The sequence below is a fragment of the Emydura macquarii genome, unplaced genomic scaffold (assembly GCF_026122565.2).
Source record: "Emydura macquarii macquarii isolate MOO-44397 ecotype Brisbane River unplaced genomic scaffold, CSIRO-AGI_Emac_v2 contig_3122, whole genome shotgun sequence".
NCBI lineage: Eukaryota > Metazoa > Chordata > Testudines > Chelidae > Emydura > Emydura macquarii.
This window is the reverse complement of record NW_027133259.1, coordinates 244,323-257,184: the sequence shown is the minus strand read 5'-3', so window position 1 is coordinate 257,184 and position 12,862 is coordinate 244,323.

Below are 12,862 nucleotides of genomic sequence, written 5' to 3'. Positions count from 1 at the left end.
TGAATTAACAAAAAATTATTTACATAAATTGTTAAAAAAATTACTAAAGGACTGACATGTAGAACATACACAGAAAAGTTGGTGCCAGCTACAAAATCTTAAGAGAACAACAAACTGTAAGGAGTAACAATGCAGCTAACAAACTTATCTTAATGCATAAAGAGTAATGGCAACTTAAAATGAAACTTAAATGCTGAATAAAATTAAACCTACATGAAGGCCAGCACTTCCAATAGGTAATCCCCTGTCGTAAGTGATCACATAAAGTATTCCTATGGCTTCCATTATATTTTTCAACCTTTAGTTAAAAAACAGCTCTACTAGGTAGTCCATTTTTGTACTTTGTTGTTGTTACATAAGATCTATTTCACTCTTTTAATATTTATATTGTGTCACAAAGGACATTACACACACAATTTACATCAGTAGGCATAGGAGCTGGGATCAAATTTCTCCAACAGTAAATTTCATCACTTGAAGTATTTGGTAACAGTTTTCCAGAGTTTAAGGACACAGAAACTAGCTACACACCATTATGTTGTATGTAATATTAATTAGCTGTTGCCCAAGAAGTACATTTTAGTGCCTACAGGCAAACTAGAGAAGTGAAGAATGAGCACAGAATGAGAAACAAGATGGCTACTGTTGTTTCTATCACGTGTTCAACCATTTACCAGAATCTCAGTGAACACTATTGTCTCAGCACTAGAGATACCGATTAGCTATCTGTATGTTTAAAGCATTTTAATAAAAGCTGTGGAAAAATGTAATTTTGATCTAAAATATCAAAACTAGGAAAATGAAGAGATAGTTAGGTTGTCCATTCCTAAACTGATCTTTTTTCTGATGATATGGAAATCTAGATGCGCCTCTACCTATAAATAATGTCTTTGTTTTGTTGAATATCATCAACCATATTTCTGGATATTCAGCATGGCTGTAGAGAGTATCATAAAAAGTTGTAAAGTTAAATGTGCTTTATGAATTTAAATATATATTACATACTGATAAAATCAGTCTTTTACTTTACATGATAAATAACATTTAGAGGCTAACTCATCCATAACTATATTGTGTTACTGGTTTGCTTTGTCTTTTCTGATTTTAAAATAAGTAGTAGAGAACTGGGGCTAAATATGAAGAAGTATTCTAAAAGGATACATATAAAAAGAGCGTCAATGCTGAGAACATGCGACAAGATCCTCAGAGGAACAATGATACATAAAATAGAAATAACTATACATAACAAGTAGCATATTTTTTCTCCACCCTAAGGTCAATTTGCACCATATGAATTCGCTTATTTACCTTGTTGTTTATAACAGCAGATATCAGAAATCCCTTAAATATTCATACAACAGATGGGTCTCTAGAGTTTGCTTATGCTTAACAAAGCCAAGTAATTATAGCAGTGGTCTCTAAACTGTGGGGTGCACTCCCCTGAGGGGGCACAGAGGACACACAGAGGGGCCTGGGCCAATCCCCATAAGGGGCAGAGAGAGAAAGCGCTCCCCCAGCCCAGCTCTGCCCCATCCCCAGCCCAGCTCCAGCCTGCCACAGGTCCACTCTGCCTCCAGCCCAATTCTGCTCTCATTCCCTCTGCCTGCTCCAGACCAGCTCTGTCTGTAGTCCCAGCTCCTCCCCGCATCCGCAGTTCGGTCCCTACTTCTGCCTTCAGCCCAAGCATCTTTGCTGAGCCAACTGTGCAGTAATGGAAGGGGGGGGCATGGATAGATTCCATTATTGGTAAGGGGAAGAGTGACAGGAAAAGTCTGGGCACCCTTGAATTATAGTAGTATTTAAGCAGTAATTTGGAAAGCTAATAATGAATAACCATAACTGAATGTTTTACTTATCTAAAAGTACACTCCTGTCCCAAATCCAGACATCAATTTATTAACTGAATGCACTGAAATCTGCTGAATTTGCCGGAGAATGGGGTTTGGCAATATCTTTCAGACATTTGTGTTTTACCAGGAAGTTCTCTATTTGGACAGCATCTAACTACTGATGACATAATAGAATGATCTGGTGGTCCCTTCTGGGCCTTAAACTCTGTGACCCAATAGAATGTTGGATTTACTGATCCACAAACATAATAGGCCAGATTCTGATCAGTTCAAATCAGGGGTCATTCTTCTGAAGTCAATGGAGTTACACCACTGTAAAATTGGTGAGAGATCAAAGGCCCCATAATTCTATGAAAATGTTTTGTCAGGCCTGTTTGTTCCCATTGGGCTCACATGGTATTTTCCTTGATGATTTGCCATGCTTCTCAGTACATATTTTCATTTGGTTGGAGCTACACTTTAAACCTCCTTCTTGTACTCACTAGTACTCTTACTAACGTTAATAGAATTGCTCGCATGATTAACGTGAGCAAACTCTGACTCCAAGCCTGTCTTTTATACCATATTTTTATGTTACGTTTGGTTGCAGTTACATTTCAAAGTATATATGAGGATATATGCTAAACATTGCCTATTATAGTTCTGATCCAAAGCATATTGAAGTCAATGAGAATTTTTCCATTGACTTTAATGGGACTTTTTATCAGGTTCTATATGTTGAAAATTTAGCATTACAGAGTCAAAACAAACTAACAAACAGCAGGCTTTAATTTATTTGAAGTTACAATAAGTTCTGATGAAACTGAAACACTAAGCCTCAGAATTTTTTAAGTTTTAGAGATAAAATGAAATCATCATTACAGGTCTCTCTTCTTGCTTTACATTGCATCCCTCTCACCTAACTAGTGAACTGGCATTTGTAGCAATAAGCTTACTTTCATGATCTTTTTGGATTCCCTGCCCAATACTAATTATTGACACATCAAACTATTTCTAAATTTTAAAAAAAGCATCTCAGGCTAAAGTACTTGTCATGAAAACAAGCAAATATGACCCCTACTGTTCTGAAAGCAGACAAGCAGAGAAGCTCAAATATATGTAGTTTTCAAGCCATCATTTAGATGCTCAGAGATCCATGGAATGGAACTACAGAGATGAGACACCTAAGTACCTAGACAGATAGATCAACAGATTTCACCTCTGTATGTATTTGCATATATGTAGTTAGCCAGCTCATATTCACATGAAAAGGAATGTAATTTATACCTCTCCAACTTGCAAAAGGTATGATGGGGGCAAGCTGGTAATTGAAAAGGTTGGGCTACATACAATTTTTGTCCCATTTTAACTATATTGGTTTGAAACTGGTGTAGTTAAAACATTACAACTGCCTAATGTGGATAGCTTAATTTTGTACATTAAGGGGAATGAACTATGCTGGAATAAGGCATCTTTTGCAGTAGCGGTTGTACTGATTTAACTATTTTGGTAAAACAAAACAAAACAAAACAAACAAACAACCCTCCTTACATACATTCCCTAATCAAAATACCTTGTCAGTACAAAAACTGTATGTAGAAATAAAGGTCTAGGGTCTGATCCAAAGCCCACTGAATTTAGGGAGAATTTTTACATTGACTCCCAGTTACTTTGGAGCAGTCTCTGATTCACCACTGTTTCTCCAGATTTATGACTGTAACTCTATTGTAATCAATGGAGTTTTGCTTCCATAAAACCAGAGTGACACAGAAAGGAATCAATCCCTTAATGTACATCTAAAAATTGCAAGACTATTATGTCCCTACTTGAAACAAACAATGTTTTGGTTTTTTTTAAATATAGAGTAAAGTACCATTTCCGCATTACCTCCATAATGAGCATTACATCATCATGAGATAGAATATTAAGCAGATAGATAGAATATAGCAGATTAAGACAATACTATTGGGCACATTTATGCTCGTCTTCACCATCTTTACCCGCCTATCTGTATTCATCTATAGATCCAATCTCCTCTTTGGCTACAAGAATCCTGGCTGAAGGGACATTAAAGACACTATTGTGTGTGAAATTATAATAAAGTACCAATTTTAGAAGGTGATCTGTAGTGTCTGTTATGAACATTAAAAATGTTTGCAAGGTGGAAAATAATAGAGAGCTTCACTCCCTGTAGGCCCGCCACCTCAATGGCTGAGCAGTGTTGGGTGCTGGGACCTGAGTCCCTTCCTGTCTCACTCCCTCACTATACAGAGGAAGCAAATAGAACTGTGCTAGTTCGGATGGCAACAAAAGGCTGCAACCTGTGAGGATTGACCCCCCCCGAACCCAGCCAGACAGAGCCCTCTGCTGACCCCACCAGCCCCAATCTGTATCCCCTGAGAAAAATTCCTAGGTCCTGAAAAAAACAAAATTTAGGTTAAAAAAATTGGTGAAACCTACAGACTGGCTTTTTTCGATAACCCAGGATTTCTGAGGGAAATCGGTAACAAAGAACCTTAAGTTTGAGAAATAATCATAGCCCTCGGTTTCACAGAAATCTGAGTTGCAAGTTACACTGCTTCATCTGTCAGAGTGAGTAATCACAATTGCCATAAATATAGAGGAAGTCTGGGAATATGCAGAAAAAGCAAATTAGTGCTACAGTGGGAATGTATAGTTCTTGAAAATTACAAACAAATAAAATTGTTGGATGGACATCACAGATCTGAAACAGATGGCAAATGACATCAATATACTAACGGGATGAGGGGGCAAATGGACTGGGCAGAGAAAAATCATTAGGAGTTGAGATTACAGACAGTGGGCCAAATTCTACTTTCATTAACTTCCAGGGGTTTATCTTAAATTGCCTTAGATCCCTGTTGTCTTTCCCTCCATACAAAGAAAGTTCCAATGTTCATTTCACTTCAGAAGAGGAAAAGAAAGTTTATTATAATTACAGTAAAATATATTATTTAGCTAGTATTCAAAAAATACCCTCGTTTGCATCCTCCACACAGGCTGACCCAGACCTCTTGTAGCCTTTATACAGGAGCTTCCATGGGCTCTTGGAAAGAAAAGGAGAAACCATATTGCACAGATGGCACTCCCTAGCAGTGATCTGGTTCCCTAGCATGGACTGGCCTGTTGGGACAATCTGATCCTAAGTTTTGAGACAGTTAAAAATGGTGAGGAATAGTGAATAATGAAATACAGTTAATAATTATTAATATTCATGTAAACCAGGGTTCTAATGATCAATGACTTTATCTAATTATTAAAGAGACTTCAAATACTGCACTATCAAGTCTGCAAGAACCAATCCTTGCATCCTGACGCTTGTTAGCTTGCACTATATGATTCTAATTTCACTGATAGCATGACATATTTTATATGGGAGTTGTTTACAGTTCCATTTTCACTATTTCCTCTTTTTCAAAGACCTCTTATTTATAGTAGATTTTCTAAAATTCCAATACATTTTCAACTGCATGATCAAACATCAGTCATTTACTTATTATATTTTGCTAACCTAAACATCTGGTACATGTTGTGATTAGTCTAGTACATTGCTAAAAATATTTATCCTTACTTAATTTTTTACCTAATAATTTCTAGCAAACTGGCATTTTGTTGTAAATTTATTTATGATGACATCCAGTTACATATATGCAAAATCTGTAAGTATGTATTTTTAACCAAAAATTACACCACCACTAAATTATCTAATTCAAGCTGTCTAAAAATTACCAACTAAAGCTGTGGTCTGAAGTTCCTACTTGTTCACATCTTAAATGGTGCAGTAGAATCTATACAAAAAAAATGATAATGACTTGTAACACAAACAAAGCTTTGCAGGCCATCCTCCTTCCTAGGTTTCAGAGCCCAAGCTCCAGCCTGAGCTGCAACTTCAAAGTGCTGTCTATACAGCTGTTTTTAGAGCACTAGCCCAACCTCGTCAACCCAGGCTGGGAGGCTCACTTCAAAATGCCGTGTAGGTTTACCTCTACTGACATGACCAGTCCCACTGAAGACAAAGCCATACAGTCTCCCGTGCTACTTCTCAGAATTAGTGTATTCATTCTTCTGTTACGGTTTAAAAGAAAATTAGGCCCTGAGATTCTGAACATTGAGATTGTGACATTGGCCTCTAGGGTAGCCATGGTGAGATTGCTTAATTTAGGGCAAAACTGCAAAAAATGGGGCAGACAAACCCCCAAATACTGGTAGCTATTTCTTAAAATTAGATTCACCAGGCCAGCAACAAACGTCTTCTAATTACCTTACTAGTTATCCAGAAGCCAAAACCACAGTTCCCCTAAAGCCATCCAGTCTTCTGACTTCCATCCAGACAGCCAAGTCAAATATGATGGAGATTACTGAAGATCTTTGTCCATCATATTTAGAAATGTTTTACCAATCCCAAAGGATCAGGAGCATTACCAACCAGGTCAATGAATATTTCAGTTCTTACCCATATATACACTTAGAGCCAATGCTTGTTAATTAAATTAATATTTATTTTAAAAAATAGAAAAAAGAGAATATTGGTTAAAAGATCATTGTATATACAGATGAGAGCAAAGTCCATAGGTCAGTTTCATAGTATAGAATAGCTGGTAAACTGAGTTGCAAACTTTTAGGATCAGGTTTGTAGCAGTAGTGAAATAAACTGCTAATGTGCAGTCTCTGGAAATTACCCAACAGCTTGGGGGTCATCAGTCCTTTTTTAAAGCATCTTTGTTAGAAATCCAGTCCAGAGAAATGAAGGAGGAAATGAAGACAAAATGGAGATGTTTCCAGGGCCTTATATATCTTCTTCCATGTGGGTGAAATTTAGCTTTTAGTCTTTGCTTGTGGAAATTTACATGCACAAGATGGAGTCCAGGGTCACATGAGTAAGTTACATGTCTTGCATGCTTTGTTGAGTCATGGGAGCAACCATTATCTATATCCTGGCTAAAACGTCCACAGGAAGGCTCTCTGGGTGGGGATAAGCTCCTTCTATGTCCCATTGTGAGAGCTAAATGTCCTTTGATGGGCCATCAACTGGCATTTTTCATTCACAATGTAGCTAGACTGGATACAAACTATTACCCCAAGAGCAAACACATTTGAAATCCAGATGGATAGTGATATTTATAACATCAGATACAAAGATCTTATATGCATATAAACAGGATAATCATACTCAGCAAATCATAACTTTTCCACTAATACCTTACATGACATACTTTGGATAAGATTTGTTGCAATTATATAACAGTGATAGCACCAATGATATGTATGGTCATATTTTGATCATACAATGTCACAGAGATGTATACTCATTTATAGTATTTGATATCAGGCTAAAGCCCTAGGTTTAGGGCCTTTAGACCAATAAAACCTTGGATACATTCTGTTTTAAGGGTTTTTCCCATGTGATTTTCTTTGGTGGTCTTTTATATTTGTGAGAGACAACCAGATGCAGTCCTGCGATGATCATTTTGTAGCTGTGTGCTACAAACTGATGAAGCTACTAAGTATTTTCAGACTATCTATGTGAGTTAACTAAACTACTTATGCGGAATAGTTACAGAGGGTTAGCCATATTGTGTCTGCAAATATTAAATTTGTTAGTCTTTAAAGTGCCACAGAACTCTCATTGTTTAAACTACTTTCGTAAGTACTCAAACGTGCGTGAAGATTGTATAATCCAGACCTTAATTATTGAACAGGAAATATGTAATGCTGATTCTCATTTACATCCACTTTAAGACCCCTTTACACAGACAGAGCAGAGTAAAGGAGTCTTAGTGCACATTAGAATCAGGCTTTTTATCTCTGAGATGCTAATTGATTGCTGCAATTGCTGAAAAAACAAGGTTACTTACCAGTAACGGATGTTCTTCGAGATGTGCTGCTCACGTCCATTCCACAATGGGTGAGTGCACGCCTCCGTGCACGGTTCCTGGAACTTTTTTCCCCTTAGCAGATCCTGTAGGGCCGGCTCCAGCGCCCCCTGGAGTCCCGTGCACATGCCGCAGTATATGAAGCTCTGACGCCCCACGCCCCCTCAGTCCCTTCTTTCTCCCAGCTCCGGCAGTGGGGATGGGGGGTGGGTTGTGGAATGGACATGAGCAACACATCTCGAAGAACATCAGTTACTGGTAAGTAACCTTGTTTTCTTCTTTGAGTGATTGCTCATGTCCATTCCACTATAGGTGACTAACAAGCAATACCCTTTGGAGGTGAGTAGGAGTTACTGGTGAGCTGCCCTCAGCACTGCTCTGCCGACTCCTGCGTCCTCTCTCGCCTGTTGGATGATGGCGTAATGGGATGTGTAGGTATGCACTGACGACCAGGTGGCGGCTTTGCAGATGTCCTGCAGGGGCACTCTCTTCAGGAAGGCCGTAGACAAGGCTTGAGCTCTGGTTGAGTGCGCTGTGATGGTTCCTGGAAATGGCACCCTCGCTTGCTCGTAGCAGAACTTGATGCATGATGTAATCCACGAGGAGATGTGCTGGGTGGAGACAGGTGATCCTTTCATCCAGTCCGCCACTGCGACGAAGAGCTGCGTTGATTTCCGGAACAGCTTTGTATGCTCGATGTAGAAGGCCAGGGCTTGTCTCACGCCCAGCAAATGCCATCTCCTCTCCTCCTCCGAACCATGTGGTTTGGGAAAAAACACGGGGAGAAAAATATCTTGGTTGCAATGAAATTGGGAAATCACCTTGGGCAGGAAGGCTGAATGTGGCCTCAACTGCACCTTATCCTTATAGAATACTGTGTAAGGGGGCACCGAGATCAAGGCCCTAATCTAGGAGACCCTCCTAGCTGAGGTAATGGCCACCAGGAAGGCTACCTTCCATGAAAGCATGAGCAGAGGGCATGAAGCCATGGGTTTGAAGGGGGGCCCCGTGAGTTTCGAGAGGACCAGGCTGAGATCCCAGGGAGGCACTGGGTCACGGACCTGTGGATAAAGCCTCTCCACCCCTTTGAGGAACTTGACCGACATGGGATGGAAGAACAGGGAACTCCCCTCTAGCGGCTGATGGAAGGCCGAAATGGCTGCCAGGTGAACCTTCAACGAGGCCAACGCCAGACCCTGTAGCTTTAGCTGGAGCAGGTACTCCAGGATCGCCTGTATAGGTGAGAGGCTGGGCTGAATACCCCTGGACTCCGCCCAGCACACGACCTGTGTGGAAGGCTTCCTGCTGCCAAGCTGCATCGAGCTGGCTGCATCGAGCTGCTGCATCGAGCATGCTCTTTCTCCCTCCGTCAGCCACAGAGCCTCCAGGCCGTGAGGTGCAGGGAGTCTAGGTCCAGGTGCAACAGGCGACCGTGGTCCTGGGAGAGAAGGTCGTGTTGCCTCGGGAGCTCCAGGGACGGGGTGATCGAAAGGTCCAGCAGCATGCTGAACCAGTGCTTTCTCGGCCAGGCCGCAGTGATGAATATAATGTCCGCCCTGTCCTTCTTTATTTTCAACAGGACCTTGGGCAGGAGCGGAATGGGCGGGAATGCATATATGAAGGTCCCCATTGAGTCGATGAGGAATGCGTCGGAAATGGACCCAGTCTTGCAACTCCGGAGCGAGCAGAACCTCGGGCACTTCGTGTTCCAGGCCGACACGAATAGGTCCAGTTGGGGAACACCCCACTTCTGGAAGATCATAGTCACTACATCCGGGTGCAATGAGCAGTCATGGTGGGGTAGAAACGACCTGCTGAGGCGATCCGCCTTGTTGTTCCTCACTCCTGGGAGGTGAGAGGCAGTCAAGTGGAAGTCTTGCCTCACGGCAAAGTTCCACAGACGGGTAGCTTCCTTGCAGAGGGCCGAGGAGCATGCTCCCCCCTCCCTGTTTATGTAAAACACGGCTGCAGTGTTGTTCATCAGCACCTGCACCACTCTGCCTGTCAGGAATCGGAGGAACACCTTGCACGCTAGGTGAATGGCCCTCAGCTCCTTCACGCTGATGTGCAGGCGCCTTTCCTCCCTCAACCAGAGCCCCTGAGTACCTAGGTTGCTGCTGATGTGGGCTCCCCATCCCACATCTGGGGCGTTGGAGATTAGGGTGATTGACAGGACCAGTTCTCTGAATGGAACTCCCTTCAACACTGCCCTGGGAGTCCACCACCACTTTAGGGAGGCAAGGACTGGCAGGGGAACTGTGGAAGAGGGACGTAGGGGGGAGGGTTGTCTGGGGGGGTAGATGTAAACTGTAGGGCATAGCCCCCTGAGACTATCCCAAGGACCCAATGGTCCGACGTGATCTTTGCACATTTGGGACAGAAGGGCCTTAAACTGTTTAGGAGGGGGCAGGGAGGATCCAGGAGAGAAGTCGGGGCACCACCCTCAGGTGCACCATCAAAACTGTCTCATCCGGTTGTCTGACCCCCTGGGGAGCCCCTGTTGGGGGGCTGAGGATGAGCTGGGGGACTGATTCCTCCTTCTAAACCCCCTATTCCTGTCCCTATTTCAATAGGGCTGAAAGGGCCTAGGTGGAGGCCTTGGCTGCTGCTGCGCCTGGGGCCGTGACTGACGCCTGGAAGCCTGGGATGTGTACAGGCCCAGGGAGCGAAACGTGGCCCTGGAGTCCTTCAGACCGTACATCTTCACATTGGTCTGGTCAGAGAATATGGCCAACCCATCAAAGGGGAGGTCCTGAATCAATTGCTGCACCTCCTGGGACAGACCTGAGGATTGCAGCCACGAGCACCTTCTCATGGAGATGGTGGAAGCTATTGCCCTACCCGCCGAGTCAGCAATGTCACTGGATATCTGGAGCACTGCCCTAGTCACCGTGGTTCCTTCCTCCACGATGGTGGTAAAGTTTGCGGCCTGGTCTTGGGGTAGGGCGTCAACAAACTGCCTGAGGGAGTCCCACAAATTGAAATTATATCTACCCAGGAGGGCCTGATGGTTGGCAATCCTGAACTACAGGCTTGCTGTGGAATAAACCTTTCTCCCAAACAAATCCAGCCTTGCCTGTCCTACTAGTTCGCCACGTCTACCACCAGGGTTCCCGGGGAGGGGTGAGTGAACAGATACACGAACCCTTCGGCCGGGACATAATTCTTTTTCTCAGCCACCTTTGACGTAGGTGCGACCGAGGAAGGGGTTTGCCACAGGGACTTTACGATTTTGAGGACCCTTTCGTGGACTGGTAGGGCCCCTCTCACTGGGGCAGCTGCCGCCAGCATATTAAAGAGGCTATCATCGGCCTCTTTCAACTCCTTCACCTCCAGCCCCAAGTTGGAGGCCACCCTCTTGAGCAGCTCCTGGTGCACCCTGAAATCCTCCAGTGATGCCATGTGGTCCCAGGAGACTGCCTCATCTGGTGAGGAGGAAGAGGACTGCCAAGACGTGTCTTGCAGGTGCTCCCCCTCCTGACAAAGGGTTGCACCCACTGAGGGTCCATCCATGGGGTCTGACTCCTCGTCTGAGGAGTGGTATTTATGGGCCTTCTCCTGTGCCAGAGGCATGGACTGCACCCCTGATGAGAGGATGGATTGGGGCCCCGGCCCCATCTGGATACCCCATGGGGCCCAATAAGGCCATTGTTGTGGCCATTGACCCTGGGGCCAACCCAGGGCTGACTGTGCCACAAGCTGTGAAGCTTTGTGGGGGTGTCGGCTCTTCCGATGACTGTCCCCCCTGGGAGACCCTGAGCCACTGTGCTGGTGGTGCCGTGCACGTCCTCGGTCCCGGGGGTCCTTCCATGCCAGGGACGTCTGAAGCGCCTCCTCTCGACGCCTCTGACCTGGAGGACGATGTGTAGCGCCTGCATTGCTGCGAGCGGTGCTGATGACTGGAAGTGCGCTCTGCAGAGCTCGAGGTACCGGAGCGTCATCTCAGTACTGATGACTTCCAGTGCCGCTTGCCTTTTGGTGACCAAGACCGGCGCCGCTCCGAACTCCTCAGTGCTGAGCCGGACTCCATTGATGGGTTCCGTGTCGTGGACTGAGCAGTGCCAGGTCCTCAGATGGCAACCAGGTTCTGCACCTCCTTGGTGCAGGCGAACTCCTTGGTGTTGGGTCCTCCGACAGTGACCGGGTTCTGCACTGCCTCAGTGCGGGCAAACTTGTCGGTGTCAGGGAACTTGGACAGGAGCTGTCCGAGCGCCACCTGGCAGACCTCGACCGGTGCCACCTCCTGGCCTGCGCTGTCTCCGGTGCCGGGAGTCAACGTCAGCACCAAGAGGGAGACTCCTCATCCTGAGTCAAAGCAGGCCGACTTGACAATGCCGACCTGGAAAGACTGCTGGGGAAGCGTCTTCGCTCTACTCCTGGTGGCTGTCTGGCGAGACATCTTCCTCCCCATATCGGGGATCTCCAGCGCCCTTCAGGGGGACCCAATGCAGGTTTCCCCCATGACACTGGCCCCTTCTCCCTCGGTGGAGGGGGGGTGGAGGTGGCGTAGGCAAGGCCAACAGGGCTCTCGCTGCCTGAAAAGCCTCTGGTGTTGATGGCGTAGGCAGTGGCACGCTCCCACTCCCAGGAATCGGGGGAGACTCCCTGACTGGAGATGCAGGCACCAGAGAAAGAGTCTCAATGGGCCGAGTTCGGTGCATCTCTGTACTTGACCCTGCCTGTACCATTGGTGCAGGGGAGTGTCCACGCTCGCCTTCTTCCTCCTCGGTGCCGGTGATGTTGCACGGTGCTGAGTTGAGGCCGGTGCCAGTGATGTTGCTCGGTGCTGGGTCAAGGCCAGTGCTGGCGGTGCACTCTGCACCGAGGTCACACTCAGTGCCGAGGTGGAGTGGGCCAGCTCAGACGCCGGGCAGAGCGCTGCCTCCATTAGCAGGGCTTTTAACCGGATTTCTCGGCCCTTCTGAGTCCCCAGTTTAAAAGTCCTGCAGATCTTACACTTGTCTTTTTTGTGTGCCTCCCTCAAGCACTTAATGCAGCGGTCAGGGGGGTCTCTGAGTGGGAAGGCCTTATCGCAGGAGGCACATGGCTTGAATCCTGGTGACTGGGGCATAGCCTGGCCGGGACTTGCCTTATCTCTAACTACATTTAACAACACTTAACAACTACTTAACTACTTAG